The sequence below is a fragment of the Lutra lutra genome, chromosome 17 (assembly GCF_902655055.1).
Source record: "Lutra lutra chromosome 17, mLutLut1.2, whole genome shotgun sequence".
Classification (NCBI taxonomy): Eukaryota; Metazoa; Chordata; class Mammalia; order Carnivora; family Mustelidae; genus Lutra; species Lutra lutra.
In genome coordinates this window covers 19,619,606-19,636,777 of record NC_062294.1, presented here as the reverse complement: position 1 = coordinate 19,636,777, position 17,172 = coordinate 19,619,606, and the positions used below count along the sequence as shown (strand labels likewise).

The window sequence follows — 17,172 nt, the reverse complement described above, 5'->3', positions numbered from 1 at the left end:
ATTTCTAGTAGGAGGTCTTCTGGCAGAGCCCAGGCCTGGAAGCTGCCTGAAAGACTTAAGGATATTTGGGAAGCAGAAGAAAGGCTGTAACCAGAGTCCACTTCTCTTTTTAATCTCACTCCTCTTTTTAAAGCAACAATAAATGAAGACTCTTTTCCACTGTATATAATTTAGCTGTAAGGTCTGCGGTCATTTCTGAGTAAAACGAACACAAAATAAGATGTGCATCCATGTGAAATACCTTTGGTTAAACTGTTCTGAGAATGATTAAATTCAAGGGGTGTGTGTGTGTGAGAGAGAGAGAGAGAGAGAGTGAGCACATGTATATTTAATATGCAATGATAGAAATAAAGATAATACTCCTCTGTTCCATACAAGGGAAGATGGGTTGACAGTGGACGTCATCTGCCCTGATGAGAGGTATTTTGCCAGTAACACTGTTTAAAAAGTCAGTTGTATTATTACTTTTCCTCCCCTCCTCCTCCTCCTCCTCTTCCTCCTCCTCCTTCTTCTTTTTTAATAATTCCTTCATTTGTTTTTAGTTTTGTGCCCATTGCAATACGCCCACCATTGCCTTCAGTTGGGACAGAATATTCCCACTTGCCTACTTTTGTGTGCCACTGGCTTTCTCATCTACACCTTCTTACTCTTATAAAACAAAATCAGCTGAAGTAGGGGTTATTATTTCTACTTTAAAGATAAGGAACCTAAGACTCAGAGAACTTAAGCAACCTGCCCTTGGCCATACAGCTAATAAGAGGTCAGCTCAGGATTTGAACTCTGTACACACATATTCAAAAGCCTACACATTCTGTGAGACATGTTGACTGCATAGAGATGGTGGATAGAGCGTTTATTCACAGAGAGAAGGAGGAAAAGCAAGAAGAGTAAGAGGGGAAGGGAAAAGACACATAAAGTCATAGAGGGGCGCCTGGGTGGCTCAGTGGGTTAAGCCTCTGCCTTCAGCTCAGGTCATGATCCCAGGGTCCTGGGATTGAGCCCCGCATCAGGCTCTCTGCTCAGCGGGGAGCCTGCTTCCCCCCCCCCACCCCGCCTCCCTCTCCACCTACTTGTGATCTCTGTCCGTCAAACAAATAAATAAAATCTTCAAAAAAAAAAGAAAGAAAGAAAGAAAAAAAGAAAAGAAAAGAAAGTCGCAGAGTGGCTACTTTCATAATTTTGGGCCTAAGATCTTTCCCTTCGTACTTCATTGTATTTTTTTTTTTTAAAGATTTTTAGCCAAAATTCATATGTTGAAGTCCTACCCCAAGTACCTCAGGACATGACTGCATTTGGACACAGGGTCTTTAAGAGATCATGAAGTTAGAGGGTCGTTATGGTGGGCCCTAATCCAATACGACCAGTAATCTCGTTAAAAGAAGAAATTCTGACGTAGATACGATACAGACACGGAGGGAAGACCACGTGAAGACACAGGGAAAATATGATCATTGTCCACCTGTGAGCCAAGGAGAGAGGTCTCAGAAGAAACTGAGCCAGACGGCACCACAATCCTGAACTTTTAGTCTCCAGAACTGGGAGAAAAGAAGTTTCTGGTCTTTCAGCCACCCAGCCTGTGGTGTGTTGTCATGGCGGCCCTAGCAGATGAACACGCCGTCAGACTCACGTGGAGACGGCCCATATCGGGGGTGACCCCACACCGAGACTGACAAGGCCCTTCTCCCAATTTGACCTATTCCCTTGTTCTGCTAGCCCCGTGGGAATGGGTCTACAGGACCAAGCCCAGGACACCATTATTTGTACCCACTGGAGAGATGCGGCTGGCCCCAAGCCAATGTTGCTGCTAGGGCACTATCCCACCTTTCTCCGTCCGTTCCGTCAAGCCCGCATTTCCCAGAAAGACATATTTAAATGTGCACTGGTTGTCTTTGGCAGAGATGGGCCCTGGTTTGAGCGCTAGTGACTCAGGGCCTTAACCAAACACAAAATGACAGAACTGCTTCCAGCAGAGGATTAATTGAGCCAACTCAAGACAAACACAACGTATTCTGGCATTGCTTTTGACAGATGGAAATAAAACAAACATTAGCAACCGGATTGCAGCTAACAATATGCAAAATTAAAGAAGGTACCTTTTTAACTTTGACTGGGAGCCCACTGGCTTTTCTTCTAAAAATCTGCAGAAGGGGAAAAAAAAAAAAGAAAGAAAAAGACAGAGCCGTTAATCTCATTACACAACCAGTTAGCACATGCAAACAAGGGAAATTAAAAGTCTGCATTCAGGGGAGGAAATAGATATTTGACACGTATATTTATTAAGGAGACTGGACTGGAAAAGAGCACTGCTGTATTAATCAGAAATGGTGTAGAAAATACTTAAATAATAAAACAATGTGCACAGACAGTATAAGCTGCTTATGGATGGAAGCCTAAGGTCTAAGTATTTTTGTTTGAAGGTTACATTTTCAATTCATTTTTTTTAGCTTGTTGCCGTCTCTTCCAAGTATCACCGTTAATTGCTATAAAACAATGTGTCTCCCTGTCCGAATCCTGAACATGGGGGCCAGGAGCCGCCGGCCATCTAATGGCTGTCAGAGTATTATGGCAGAAATTAAAACGCCTGCATCCAAGCCGGGCCGAAAGATCAGGCCCTGAGAAGTCAACTGATCAGTTAAAAAACCCTTCTTTCATTTGCTCAGTTTTTCAGAAGTTATATTTGGAAGCTCCCATGTGTAGCTAGAAAGCACAATAAAAGCTTTCTATGGGTGGAATTTCCAAATATCCCAATTTCAGGGGTTTGCGGCAGCCCCCGGGCCTCAAGCATTTACTCAGTGGGTCACCAGGGCAGGAATCTTATGCATTCTTCCATAGGATGGGGCACTACACTTGTCCCTGGCTGTAAATGCGTGCATCCACTTCTCTTGCTGGGTTAACAGCCTCTGGAGGGCTCTGCTCCAGTCTGGGATCCAGCACTCGTTGTGTAGGATGGTAGGAAACAGAATTTAGAAAGCACCAGGATGGAGAACTGGGCTTGGAAATAACGTTACATCTGAACGGGAAGACAGGCTAAGAATGAAGGAGGTTGGGGCATAAATACATTCACACAGGTTTTAGCTGCAAGACACGTGTGTTGGCCTGAGAGTCAAAATTAACTTTGAAAATGATTTTAGGTGGAGAATAAAGGAGAATAATTGCCTAGAGGATAAAATGTGTAGCATTACATTTAATTTAAAATAACCATGGGGTGCCTGGGTGGCTCAGTCCGTTAAATGCCTGCCTTCAGCTCAGGTCATGATCCTGGGGTCCTGGGATCGGGCTCTGTATCAGGCTCCTTGCTCAGTGGGGAGCCTGCTTCTCCCTCTCCTGCACCCCCCCCCCCATTTGTGATCTCTCTCTTTCTCTCAAATAAGCAAAATCTTTAAAAATAACAATAATAATCATAGATAAAATAATCTTTTATCATAGAAAAAACATAGCCTTTTTAAAAAAAGACATAGCTTCTTCTAATCAAGTGAATTTACTTTGTAACCCAGCTTCACCACATAACATTTATGTCCCTTTGTATAAGTCACCTAAACTCTCAGCCTCAATTTCTTCATCTGAAAAATGGGAATGATAATGTCTACTTCATACCTTCTTGAATGAAGCAATAGAAACAAATTAGTAGATAATAGATCAATTTTGTTCTCCCTCCTCCAGAGGGGGATGTGGCATTGTTTGGGGACATTTTTGCTTGCCATAGCTTGGGTAATGAGTGCCACTAAAATCTAGTGGACAGAGGTTCAGATTCTGATATACACCCTATAAGCACCGGACAGACCCCCAAGAATTATCCATCCCAAAATGCTAATAGTGCTGATCCTCAAAAACCTGGATTAAATATAGATAGGCAGATGATAGAAGACAGATAGAAATCTAATGAAGAAATTGATTTGGGGAATGTATAGGTATATAAATCTATAGGTGGGTTATATACATCTATAGGTATAATCTATAAATCTATAGGTAGATTAATTAATAGAATGATGAGAGATATTCTGACATGGGATACTCTAGACATCCAACAAATGGATGTGATTTTTTTATTAAACCTGAAGATAGGATTAACAACATTATCATCGGGATGAAGTGATTGGTAACGTTAAGGGTAAAATAATTTTAGTAATGAAAACGGACCAGGCACCATGCTGTGTACCCTGTATTTTTATCACATTTAAGAGAAGGGTTCATCTGAGTCTAGGGCTAGGGTTAGTGTTAGAGCTGTGGGTCCACAGAACGTTGGGATCAGAGCTGGCAGACCCCTGCCAAGGAGCAGCCAAAGCTAATTATTTTGCAAACATGCAGACAGTTCCTCCAGGGCCAAGCATCCTAATCTGAGTCCCTCCAGTAGGGAAGGCGCAGAACTGATGTTACCTGTACACGTCAGGGTGGCCCACTCCATCACTGCCCACTTGCACAGGCAATGGGATGGAGATTAACTGGAGCACGGGGATGACCCAGTTCTGTGGCAGGCTTTGTTTCCAATTGCATGAGGAAAGAGCAGAAGTAGCTGAAGGGATCAGGGTTTCGTATGAAGGGGAAATGCCAGGAACATTCCAATATTAAAGAGAGAAGGCGGGGCGCGCCTGGGCGGCTCAGTGGGTTAAAGCCTCTGCCCTCGGCTCGGGTCATGATCTCAGGGTCCTGGGATCAAGCCCCACGTCGGGCTCTCTGCTCAGTGGGGAGCCTGCTTCTCCCCCCCGCCCCCACCTCTCTGCCTGCCTCTCCGCCTACTTGTGATCTCTGTCTGTCGAATAGAGAAATAAAAATCTTAAAAAATAAATAAAAATTTTAAAAAAAGAGAGAGAGAAAAGGCAACTGTTTGTTCAACTCGTATTTAAGAGAGAAAGAAGCGTAGGAGGGTCGAGCCAATGTCTACACCCCGCATTCAATCTACAGGAGAGTCTGGCATTTCCAGAATCTAGGATGGCAGGGCCTTTGAGAGACAATGGCTGCGCTGGCCACCTGCAGTCATATCTTCATGTGAGGAATGTGGGTCAGCATAATCACACCCAAGTTCCAAGAAGATAAATCTGTGATGTCATCATACATATGAAAAAAGAAACCTAAAATATTGCATGGTGTCCTGGCTGGAGAAAGAACGGAAGTAAGTTTTCTGAATGGAGCAGGGTAAGGAGGAAGGAAAAAAAAAGAGAGAGAGAGAGACTTGACAGTGATTCACCTGCAATTCAGCTGAGAGTGACTGAATCTGGGAAACATTAGCAAACTGGTCCCTAAATGGGCATCTCCAGGAAGTGGCTGGTTTGGTTTGGGTGGCCCCTTGGGTGGCTGGCGTGAGATGTCCTTGACACCATCCATCGCCCTGTGTTCTTATTCCATAGCCAGAGAGCAGGCTCCCTATGACCAACAACCTGCCAGACATTCAGGGCAGTGGGTGTGAGCATAGTAGGATGACTTACACCTTCTTGTTCCTGGGACGGTCAGGGTCTTCATAGAAATGCATCGAGTGGAATTTGGTTTAAACGCATCTCTTGAATCTAGTTTCCGGTACAATTCCCCAAAGGCTAGATGTGTGACATTCTGCCTGAAAGTTCTGGTGAGTAACAGAGAAGTTCAGACAATAGTCTGAACCACAGTGACCTTGTTGTTTTGCTTCTGGAAGGCTCCAAACACACACACACACACACACACACACACACACACACACACACACACACACACACGCACATGTACAAATGCGCTTTAGTGAGGTAAAATTTGCATACTGCCACATTTATCCATTTTAAATAAGTAATTCAGTGAATCATTTTCTAATAAATGCTCATAAAGGTGCAACCATGACCACAATTCCATTTTAGAACATGTCTAACAGCTCACGGAGATCCTTCTTGTACTTATTAACCCATTTCCACCTCCTTGCCCCAAGGGACCACTGGTCCACGTTCAGCCTCCCGAGTTTAACTTTTCTGGGCATCGCATATCAACGGGATGATACAGGAAGCAGTTCTCTGCGTCTGGCTGCTTGCCCTGAGCACAATGTTCCTTGAGATCTCGCCACGCTGCAGCCAGTACCTCAATCCCTGTTCAGGCTAAACAGTGTTTTATTGTATGGACAGACCACGTGTTGTTTAGCTAGTCATCTGTCGAAGGACCCATGTGTAGTTTCCACATTTTAGCTATAGAAGAACTCAGATATGAAGAACTCAGATAAGTCCACACAAAGACACAAGTCTTTGTGTGGACGTATGTTTCCATTTCTTTGGGGTCGGTACCCAGGGGTGGAATTGCTGGGTCACTTTGCAAATTTCTGTCTCCCCCTGATGGGGTCTTGAGCAGCCAGTGAGCCAGCATCCTCCTCTGCGTTGTGCAAGGTCATAATGGGATAGCCTGAGAACTTAGCTAGGATGACTGCAGAGCATTCATCCCCTGGGATATTTTGCAACTTTTGAAACTGCAACCACTTTTAAATGGAGGACAGTCTTTTTTTTTTTTTTTTAAGATTTTATTTATTTATTTGACAGACAGAGATCATAAGTAGGCAGAGAGGCAGGCAGAGAGGTGGGCAGCAGGGCGGGGGGAAGCAGGCTCCCTGCTGAGCTGAGAGCCCAATGTGATGTGGGGCTCGATCCCAGGACCCTGGGATCATGACCTGAGCCGAAGGCAGTTAACCCACTGAGCCACCCAGGCGCCCCTGGAGGACAGTCTTATAACAGCCACCTGAGGTTGCTATTTCAATAAGAGGATTCTCTGAAATACAAAAGATGTGAAAGCTTCTTAAGAGTTAGCACGTAAGATGATAATGAAAATGTGATATTATTGCCATCATTAGTGTTACTCCCTTGTCACCTGTGATTTGAAATGATGTGGTTTCAAGCTCCATGGTATGATCAGGAAGCAGCTAAAAATCTACTGCAAAGAACTCTTGACTCTGATGTTTGGTCTCAATACTTCCACTTCCCAGCTATGGGAACTTCCTACACAGATGGGCCTTCCCAAGCTTTAATTGCTCCACTTAAAAAAATGGGGTCACCAACCTCCTCTCTCAGGGTTTCCATAGGATTAAACAAATTGGCAGCATATTTAATCCAGTCCTGTGGGGCTGTTGGGTGGTTAATATTCCTGACCCTAATTTTAATCTAGAAAGCCTGTATCTCAAGAGAAGCCTCCAAGAACCAAAACAGGTAGCAGGATAGGCTGCACAGGGTCCTGTGAACAATTTCAATGTGTGTAGGGGGCGTTTTCTGCACCAAGCACCAGCTGGGTGTCCTGCAATTAAACTACACTCTGACACTATCTCTAGGTAGACCTAGGTAGACGGTGTCAGATCCCCCAGGTTAAGGGCTCAGTCCTACAGGACTCCCCTTCGTCCCCGTTAGCTGCCAGTCATGAGCCCAGATTGTCGCCTGCACTTGGGACCTACCAGCTCTAGATGCAACTCCATCCTAGGGTTGGATTAACTTGCCAGAGTGGCTCACAGAACTCAGAGAAATATTTTACTTACCAGATTACCAGTCTATTATAAGACGATATAACTCAGGGACAGCTACCCAAAAGGGACACACAGGTATGTGGGAAGGAGCGCAGAGCTTCCACACCCTCCCTGGCAGGCCCTCTCCCTCAAATCTCCACTTGTTCACGGACCTAGAAGTTCTCTGAACCCTGTCCGCTAGGTTTTTTCTGGAGGCTTCATTTCACGGACATAATGGGCTAAATCATTGGCTATATATGCTTGAACTCAGTCTCTGGGAGCATGGGACTGAATGTTCCAACTGTCTCATCACATGGTTGGTTCCCCAGCAGCAAGCTTTGGGTAGCCAATCACCTCCCCCATCCCCAGCTTTAGAGGATTCCTAAAGTCACCTCATTAACATAACTCAGGTGTGGTTGAAAGAGGTTTCCTGCAAACAACAAGACAACCGCTTCATTTTTTTTTTTAAGATTTTATTTATTTATTTGACAGAGATCACAAGTAGGCAGAGAGGCAGACAGAGAGAGAGGAGGAAGCAGGCTTCCTGCTGAGCAGAGAGCCCAATGCGGGGCTCGATCGCAGGACCCCAGGATCATGACCTGAGGCGAAGGCAGAGGCTTAACCCACTGAGCCACCCAGGTGCCCCACAACCGCTTCATTTTTATGGTTCTGGGGAAATTCCAGCAACAAAGGACAAGAGACCCAATATAACAACAGATACTCCCATTGCTCTTATGGCTCTGGAAATTCCAAGGGTTTGGGGAGCGGTGAGCCAGAGGCAGGACAAAGACCAAATCTCTCTTTCTTATTATTAATCACAATATCGCATTGCCTCACTTTACGCACTTTTTCGTTGTATTTCACTTGGGATTTATTTGTAGAGAATGTTGTTATCTCTCTTTGAAATGACATAATGACAAAAATTACAGTACCACCCACTGGCTAGGCCCTTCTGGAAGGGGAGTTCATATGGGTATCATTCAGGCTTTTCAAACCTGTGGCTTGTGAACCTGGTTGGCTTGTTAGAATGACCTGGAGGGTATCCAGTCATGCTCAGTGCTTCGACATCAGCCTTGGGGATTCTGAGTCAGAATCTAGGAGAATGCAGGACACAGAGGGCTCAGGAATTCAGACAGTTGTTTTTTTCTAACTTCCCAGGTGATTCCAAATTAGAACCAGAGTTCAGAACCATCGAGTGAACTGTGGAAAAATGAGGCAGAGGCTACCTGCTCTGCTGTTTAGTCGGGGAGCTTGGAGAGAACGTACAGGACTCACCCTAGGTGACAGGTCTCCATCACTACACCATTGAGGTTTAAACCCAGATCTCCAGACTGAGTCAAGTACTCTGTTTCTTCCATCACGTTTTCAAGTAAGAAAATGTAACTAGTTTTTAGCTAACAGGGATATTTTATTAATTAAGGAATATTTTATTAATTTTTTTGAAGATTTTATTTATTTGACAGACAGAGATCACAAGTAGGCAGAGAGGCAGGCAGTGGGGGGGGGGGGGAGCAGGCTCCCCACTGAGCAGAGAGCCCAACGTGGGGCTCGATCCCAGGACTCTGGGATCTTGACCTGAGCCGAAGGCAGAGGCTTAACCCACTGAGCCACCCAGGCACCCCTATTAATATTTTTTAAATTGTTTTAAAGATTTTACTTATTTGAGAGAAAGAGAGTGAGTGAGAGCACAAGCAGGGTGAAGGGCAGAGGGAGAAGCAGACTCCCCGCTGAGCAAGGAGTCCCCAACCCCGGGATCATGACCTGAGGTGAAGGCAGATGCTTAACTGACTGAGCCACCCAGGTGTCCCTAACATGAATATTGTAAATGGATGGAAGTCCTAGAGTGGAGAAAGGACAGTTAGGGTCTCCCAGAACAGGACCACGGGAGGGCCTCCTCTCACCTTGCGTGTGCCGACATCAGGGTCTGGTGTGTGATAAAACTGCTTACTGTGAAGAAATTCGGTGAGGGGTAGGGGTTCTAAAGGGATAGATAAATCTATAAGCAAGAATACTGAGTTGGTAAAATGCCCAGCTCAGCAGTTTGAGCCAAAAACAGAAAGAAAGGCTTTGTGAGCAGGTGGGTACCTTTATTATGGTAATCAACTCTGGGCCCAAGAAGCAATGAGGTCACCAGGTTCCTGGGATGCCCTGACAGAAGGGAAGGGAGGGGCAGGGCTGGGTGAACCCAGAAATATGCAGCTGAGGCTCATTCTGGGGGTCTAGCAACTTAGAGGTATCTGCGTTCCTGGCCTGAGGTTTAGCCAACTTGTGAATCCTTGTGGATTGATGGGGGAAATGCTGAGCTGGAAGGAATACACTTGAAGAATCATAATATTTGAGAAGGAAATGGGAGTTCAAACTCATAAAGCCAAACCCCTCATTTTACAGATGAAAGAAAATGAAGCCCAATGACTTGCTTTAAGGCTGCAGAGCAAACTGGATGGCAGATCCAACCCTCCTGCCTGGTGGGTCATCCACCATCAAAAACCAAACAAACATGAAAACACAGACAAGCTCCAAAGATTGCCAAGAAGGAGAGATTTGGGGGGTTGGGAGATCGCGGGTGCATCATCACTCTCCGTCCTATGCTTCGACCTCTCCTCCAGCCCCTGCCACTCTGCCTGTGGAGTGAGCTGCTGCTTTGGTTTCTATTCTGTGTTAGAGGGATGGAGAGAACATCATGGAAATTTGGATTCTGGTTCTGGCTTTGCTGTGTGTCTTAGAGAAGTCACTCCACCAATCTGGGTTTCAGTGTCTCCTTTAGTAACATGAGGAGTGTGAAAAGACAATTCTAATGAGACCCCGCCTGGTCTATTCTCTAGGGATCGGAAAACTTTGGCCAATTCTGGCCCACAAGTTGTTTTTGCAAATAAAGTTTTATTAGAACACATCCACATCCAATTGTTCATGTATTGTCTTTGGATGCTTTCTTGCTATAACGGCAGAGTTGAGTAGATACAACAGAGACCACCATATGGCCTGCCAACCTGAAAATATTTACTAGCTGACTCTTTACAGAAAACTTTGCTACTTGCTATGAAACCATACACGCACATTTCACCTACTACCTGTGAGATACATGTATGTGCATGCTTGTGCACGCACACACACACACACACACACACCGCTACCACCATATATTTATGTATTTCTTGGCCCAGATAATTTCTCTGTTATGGGTTTTTGGTGGGAAAATATTTCAAATATATACCTAAGCATGGAAACCAGTTCAATCAATGATCCTCAAATCCCCCACGTTTTAAAAGACGTTAATATTCAGTTACAATTTATGTTTTCAGAATTCTATATCATAGCAATCTGTACTTATAAATCATATTGAATTCTCTGAGGAGGAGGAGGAACGGACACACATGCGTGTACACAGAGCTAAAGGACCCAAAGGGTTCAGCCTGACTCTAATATGATCACTGCCATTCTATCCTGGGGTTTTCAGAGAAGAGGCAGGCTCTTATTTACGAGATCCACGGTCTGAATTACAAGAGGGATACTTTACCAGAAATTCCAAAAGTAAGCATGAGGGTTTTTTTTTTCAATCAAATATAGAGTTTAATAGAAAAGTAAAATTGTGATTTTGTTTATGACATTTAATCAGAGTTATCTTAACTAGCTGTGCTTGATGCAGTGCTTAAACACTCATACAAACAGGGCAAGATTTAAAGAAAATAAAGCCCGAGATTGAGTTGACTGCCCTTTGCCGGCTATTTCATTTCCTTATCTTAATCCACTCAGTGAGATCGGGTTCTCAAGAATCAATCTTAATCAGAATGTCCTTTTATAACCACCGCTTCTTTTGTTAGGAAAACCAAAGCTTCTGAGACTTCTCTGAACTCCGGGGTTTGCACAACTTCACTGGGACTCACTGCTCTGATAGCCATTCGGTTCCCGGGTGAGCTACCCCAGCTCACAGGAAAACAAGGACAGATTTTTTGTTTCCTCTCCTTCAGACACAGCAGAGACGGAGGAGGAAGTCTCTGCCTCTCTCATTTGACTTCCGTGGCATCAACAGTTGCCTTCTGCAACTTTGTAATATCCTTCACTGTGTTCATTATCTGCGGTTTAGAGGCTCTTGCATGATGTGTGTGTGTGTGTGTGTGTGTGTGTGTGTGTGTACACGCACATGTGCACGTGTGCCTGCATTCCGATCTTCTCTCTCTCCCTCCAATCAATAACTGGCCTGGAAATGAGGTGAACATAAAACGGCATCGAGGGCTCCCCTTTGAAAACTCACCCTCACAACAGAACTTGGAGTTAAAACTGTTTCTGATACAGCCAGAAAAACACGTTCTTTAAAAGATCAGAAAGTCTGCCGGGTTAGCACACATTTAGTTAAACAGCCACCGAAATAAGGTCTTGAGGCTGAAATATGTATCCATTTTATGACCGCTATTCCAGTTGTGCTAATGATTCCACAAGGCGAGGAGGGTCCAAAGGTGATGTTTCCGCCTATCTTCCTGATTCTTGTCGATTTCACTTGGAGGTGCACCTGTCTTGCACACATGGTTCCTCTCTGCAGATGAGGGCCACCGTATTTTTAAGTTTTGGGGTTTAATGCCTCTGCTTCCACCTTCAAAACAGCTCTCCCTAAACCCAGGGACAGATCTCTGGCCACACATCAGCCATCCTGACCTTCCAAGCTGGAAACTGGAGGTGTGTTTGACATGGAGCCCAAGGACACTTGGGAAATGGTTAATAATGGGCGATTCTTCAGTATATCATAAATATCTATTACCAGCACGATTAATAATGATAAGAATGACCTTTCCTGAGTGTAAGACGTTTCTCTCTTGATACTTAACCTACCTGCATGGATTAGGTTAAGCGACGCACTGTGATGGGGGACTATTAAGACACCTGTAACTAAAATAACTTTTCTCGGGAGGGCTCAAGGAAAATGGTAATTTTTTCTCACCCAACGATTATGAAAACAGAATAACAAAATAGCTATAGCAAATTTGAAAAAGACACTCTCCCTCCTAATTCTATGCCCCTCAAAAAGGCACAGGGGAGGTGTCTCGATGTAGGACTGTCCCACGTGGGAGGCACAAGGACACCTGGAGAATTTACTTAAAATGCAGATCCCCAGGTCCAGCTCACATCAGCTCTGTTTCTCAAGATTTGAGGTCAGGCTCAGGATTGTACCTGTTAGTAATGCCCCAGGCAATGTGGATGTCCATGTCAGAAAAGCAAGATTTAAGAGCCATTACAACTGTAGCTACCACTCTTTTTCCTCCTATAATATGTACCCCCCACAATTCACCAACTATACATTCTAGCTGGTTATCCACTCCATATTTATTTATTCGCAGGTATGTTTTTCAGCCTAGTAAAATTGAGAAGATCAGGGTTTAAATCCCAAATCTTCTCTTAAACAAATTTGTGCGGATACATCCGTATTAACGGGCCAGAGGGCAAGGATATATTCACAGCTTCGACTATGTGTTACCATACTGCTTTCTCCCAGCCTAAGAAACTTCTGTTTAAATTGGCAGCTTAAGAGGACCCAATATTCACCATAATGTCACCAGCAATGTGCATTTGAATTTATTTTTACTTTGTCCTGCTAATTTAGTCAGTGTAAAATGATATCTCAAGGTGGATTTAATTTGCACTTCCTGCATTTCTGGTAAAGATTAATATGTTTCCCAGTGTGTCTTTGCTATTTATAAGTTTCCCTGAGTTACCGTTAAACTTTTGAAACTCTCTTTGGGTTCAGGGCAAGGCTTTTTTACTTCTTTCTTTATTGTCGAGGCAACGGAGCCTTCACAGAGGACACAAATCAGTAATGGAGCAGGGGCTGTGGCTAGAGGCAGCATTCCAGGAATGGTACTCTGGGCCAAATCACCCTGTGTCCTGAAGGTTTTAAGACAAAAACTTCTAGATGGGAGGAAGGACGGTGCTCCATGTTGGGTTCCCTGGGAAGCAGAGTCCGAGACCCAGATTGGCCTGCCAGAGAATCCGGGACCAAGTCCTCAAGGTTAAGACCTAGCAGGGGGAAGGAAGCTGGACCCGGTAGAGGGATGTGTTTAATAGGCGATGTCTCAGCAGTGGCCCTGGGGACCTCTAGAGCTGGTATGACCCTTCACTGCTATCGGTCCTGCTGGAAGGCAAAGGCTCCAGGACCTTCTTCCTCTGCACAGACGGGTGATCTAATGCAGGCGGCCCAGGGAAGGAATTTTGAGTTCTGGTGAGGCGCCTCTCGGTGGGGGAGGCAAATTCTGGACAGGCGCTCAGCCATGCACTGTCAGCTACCAGTGCCACCAGCAGCTGGGGGACGGGAGCCTGAGTCCTGAAGAGGCAACCACAGCATCCCCTGCTGATCTGATGTTAGCTGAGATGCTGTGAGTTCACTAATGGATGCTAACGTTTGAGTTAGCTACTGATATATAACGAACCATTCTAAAACGCATTGTCCAAAGACAAACAACATCTCGATTTGGCGCACGGTTTTTAACCTGGGCTGGGTTCAGCTGTGGACGTTTTTTCTGCCAGTCTTGCTAGAGACTCGCTCACTGGGAGCCGTGGGCTGAGCTCCATTGAGGGTTAAGGTGATGGGACTTCTCTGGCTCTCTCTGGGATTTTCAGGCTTCTTTTCTTTTTTTTTTAAAGATTTTTTTTTTTTATTTATTTGACAGACAGATCATGAGTAGGCAGAGAGGCAGGCAGAGAGAGGAGGAGGAGGCAGGCTCCCTGCTGTGAGCAGAGAGCCCGATGTGGGGCTCGATCCCAGGACCCTGAGATCATGACCTGAGCTGAAGGCAGAGGCTTTAACCACTGAGCCACCCAGGTGCCCCTCAGGCTTCTTTTCAATGTGGCCTTCTCAATGTCACCTCCAGGTGGCCTCTTTTCATGGCCTTTGTAGCAAGATAACTGCTTTTCTTCAGGGCCAATTCCCAGTTGAGTCTCCCTCCACACAACTGACATTTGAGGTTGGACAATTCTTTTTTAATATCCCCATATTCTCAAGTGAAATCATGGCTCATTCTTTCCAAAACACACAGTTAGGAAGTCACAGCACTGAGACCCAAGCCCAGGACCACCAGACACCAAACCCCACACTCTCCCCACAACCCGGAGCTGCCAACAGCAGGTTTCAAAGTGTTACTTTAATTTTTATCTATGTTTTTATTTTTTAAGCAGGCTCCGTGCTCAGCCTGGAGACCAATGCAGGGCTTGAACCCATGACCCTAAGACCAAGATCTGAGCTGAGATCCAGAGTAGGAAGCTTAACCAACTGAGCCACCCGGATGCCCCTCAAAGGGTTACTTTTAAAAATGAACTACCCTTGGGACGCCTGGGTGGCTCAGTTGGTTGGACGACTGCCTTCGGCTCGGGTCATGATCCTGGAGTCCCGGGATCGAGTCCCGCATCGGGCTCCCGGCTCCGCGGGGAGTCCGCTTCTCTCTCCGACCTTCTCCTCGCTCATGCTCTCTCTCACTGTCTCTCTCTCAAATAAATAAATAAAATCTTAAAAAATAAATAAAATAAAATAAAATAAAAATGAACTACCCTCAATCTCCTAAGAAGACATTTCAGAGGAAAGAGCGAGGTTTTACTTGGGTTTAGTTACGCTTAATGAAGAAAACATTAATCACGTGAAGTGCTATTTTGGAGCTCATGAAACTGAAATGAAGCGCAATATGAAATGTTCATTTATTTCTGAGGGGTTTATTTTGTTAACATTCAATCATTCAATCCTCTCTGCCTTATTTATAAAGTTGGAAGGAAAGAACGCTTTTTTTTTTTTTAAACAAGGAAAATTCTTTAGTGATACAAGTAACAGCTTCCTTCTCTTACAGATGTGGAAGTCAGGGGTTATAGCCAGCATCCAGACATGTCACCAGATGCCCCACGTACCAGCCAGAGTGCCCTCTGGGTCAGGGCTCCAAGCTGGGAACTGCAGCCTTTGCAAAACCCCAGCTTCTGCCAGGGTACAATGAGGTGCCTGGACTTAAGGCTTAGCCCCACTGCTCAAGGACTTGCTGGCTTTTGAGGAATCATTTATGTTTCCAGCGCTTCAGTTTCCTTATCTGTACATCAGGTGAAATAACTCCTGCCCCGGGGGGATTAGTGTTGAGGAAAATGAAGTGAACGCACTGGGATTATAATCCGTTCACTGTCCATTCCTGAGCAAGGAGGGGACTGGCAGTGGGTGGAACACACACAAGTAAGAGCGGTCTTTGATTCAGGGGCAGATTAACTCATGCCTCCTCCTTATCAGGCCGCGAACCCAGTGTAGGAGAGGAGGCTAGCGGTGGATTAGGGCCTATTCTGCCGTCACCATGACTCACTGATCCTGGGCCACCTCCCCTCCCACCCAGAAAGGGAGCAGGTACATAAAAGGCAAAAATGAGGTAAGAATAACATTCCTCCTCCATTCCACTCCCACCCCACCAGACAGGAAATAGAAACTTCTGGAGATAAAGGAGAGAGCAGAAGACCAGAAGTCAACTGTCATCCTTTATCAGGAACAGTCCCTACCACTACTGCCCACGTGGTTCTCAAAACACTGTGAGTTCTTCTCCACTGCATTTGTTATAGAGAAAACTCTTTTGTCTGGAATGTCGGGGACCTTAATGCTCTTCTCCACTGAATGGTCTTATTTGGTGGGAAGGTACGGCTACAGCACACGTGGAATGCTGGCTTTCAATGAGGGGACGTGGGAACAGGTTTTTTTGCCCAAAGTTTTAATCAAATGCAATTTTTTTTAAGATTTTATTTATTTATTTGACAGAGATCACAAGTAGGCAGAGAGAGAGAGGAGGAAGCAGGCTCCCTGCTGAGCAGAGAGCCGGATGTGGGACTCGATCCCAGGACCCTGGGATCATGACCCGAGCCGAAGGCAGAGGCTTTAACCCACTGAGTCACCCAGGCGCCCCTCAAATGCAATTTAATATTCATCTGAGGGCTTGTAAAGCACAACAGGATTATGTATTGCCTCTGGGGCATAATAGGAAGCGTCCGTTATCTAAGACTTATATTATAAGGGTAAAAATGTGGATTATGGGAGGTTTCTCATTTACATGGTGGAAATGACATGGACTTGCTTCATAGTCCGACTGATCGGGGTTGAATCGTGGCTGTAGATTTAACAGCTGTCTGTACTCAGGCAGGGGCATCTCCACAAGCTTAGTTTTCTATCTGTAAATTTGATATAAAGGCACTGCCTTAAGGAAACAAACAGATGATTAAAAGCCCGTAGCACCACGCTTCACTCACAGCAAGTACTTAGTCAAGTCAACTTTATCTTGCCCATTCTGTTCTTCTGGATTCCATTTCAAGTGCAGGAAAAATAAACGTGCAGAGAAAGAGCCAGGAAAACTACAGAACGCCTCACTGTCCTGGAGGGAGGTCGACAAGCTGCTGATGGATGGTGAGGGTCTGCACTTCCACAGCGGGCGCTACATGCCCCATCTTATTTAATCATGGGGGTCATCCTGCAGCGTTGGAGGCAGGCTCATTAGCGACATCAACGCAGGATGCCGTCCTAACTTAGGAGTGAAATCCCCCAAGCCCGTGCCAGGGACACCTCTGGATGAGAGTTTCTGCAGCTGTAAAGTCCCAGGCATATTCCAGTGCCTTCGGCAAAGTGCTGCTGGTCAGCCCTTGCGCGGCGGGTTAGGAAAGGAGTAGGCATTGCAAGAGGGCATCAGGCCCTTGCTGTGCCTCCTTATGTGGTCCCAGAGACACACGGTGGCTCTCCTCTGTCATCAGTCACCCGTGGG

General features: G+C 45.4%; 1 long non-coding RNA gene across 1 annotated transcript in view; it reads right to left on the bottom strand.

Moving 5' to 3' along the window:
* Positions 1 to 2,090: 2,090 nt before the first annotated feature.
* The window catches only part of LOC125089892 (uncharacterized), a 430,488-nt gene continuing 415,406 nt past the window's right edge, over positions 2,091 to 17,172 (bottom strand). The window contains exon 5 of the long non-coding RNA XR_007124092.1: positions 2,091 to 2,138. This is a non-coding gene — a long non-coding RNA (uncharacterized LOC125089892). The remainder of the gene's footprint in view (positions 2,139 to 17,172) is intronic.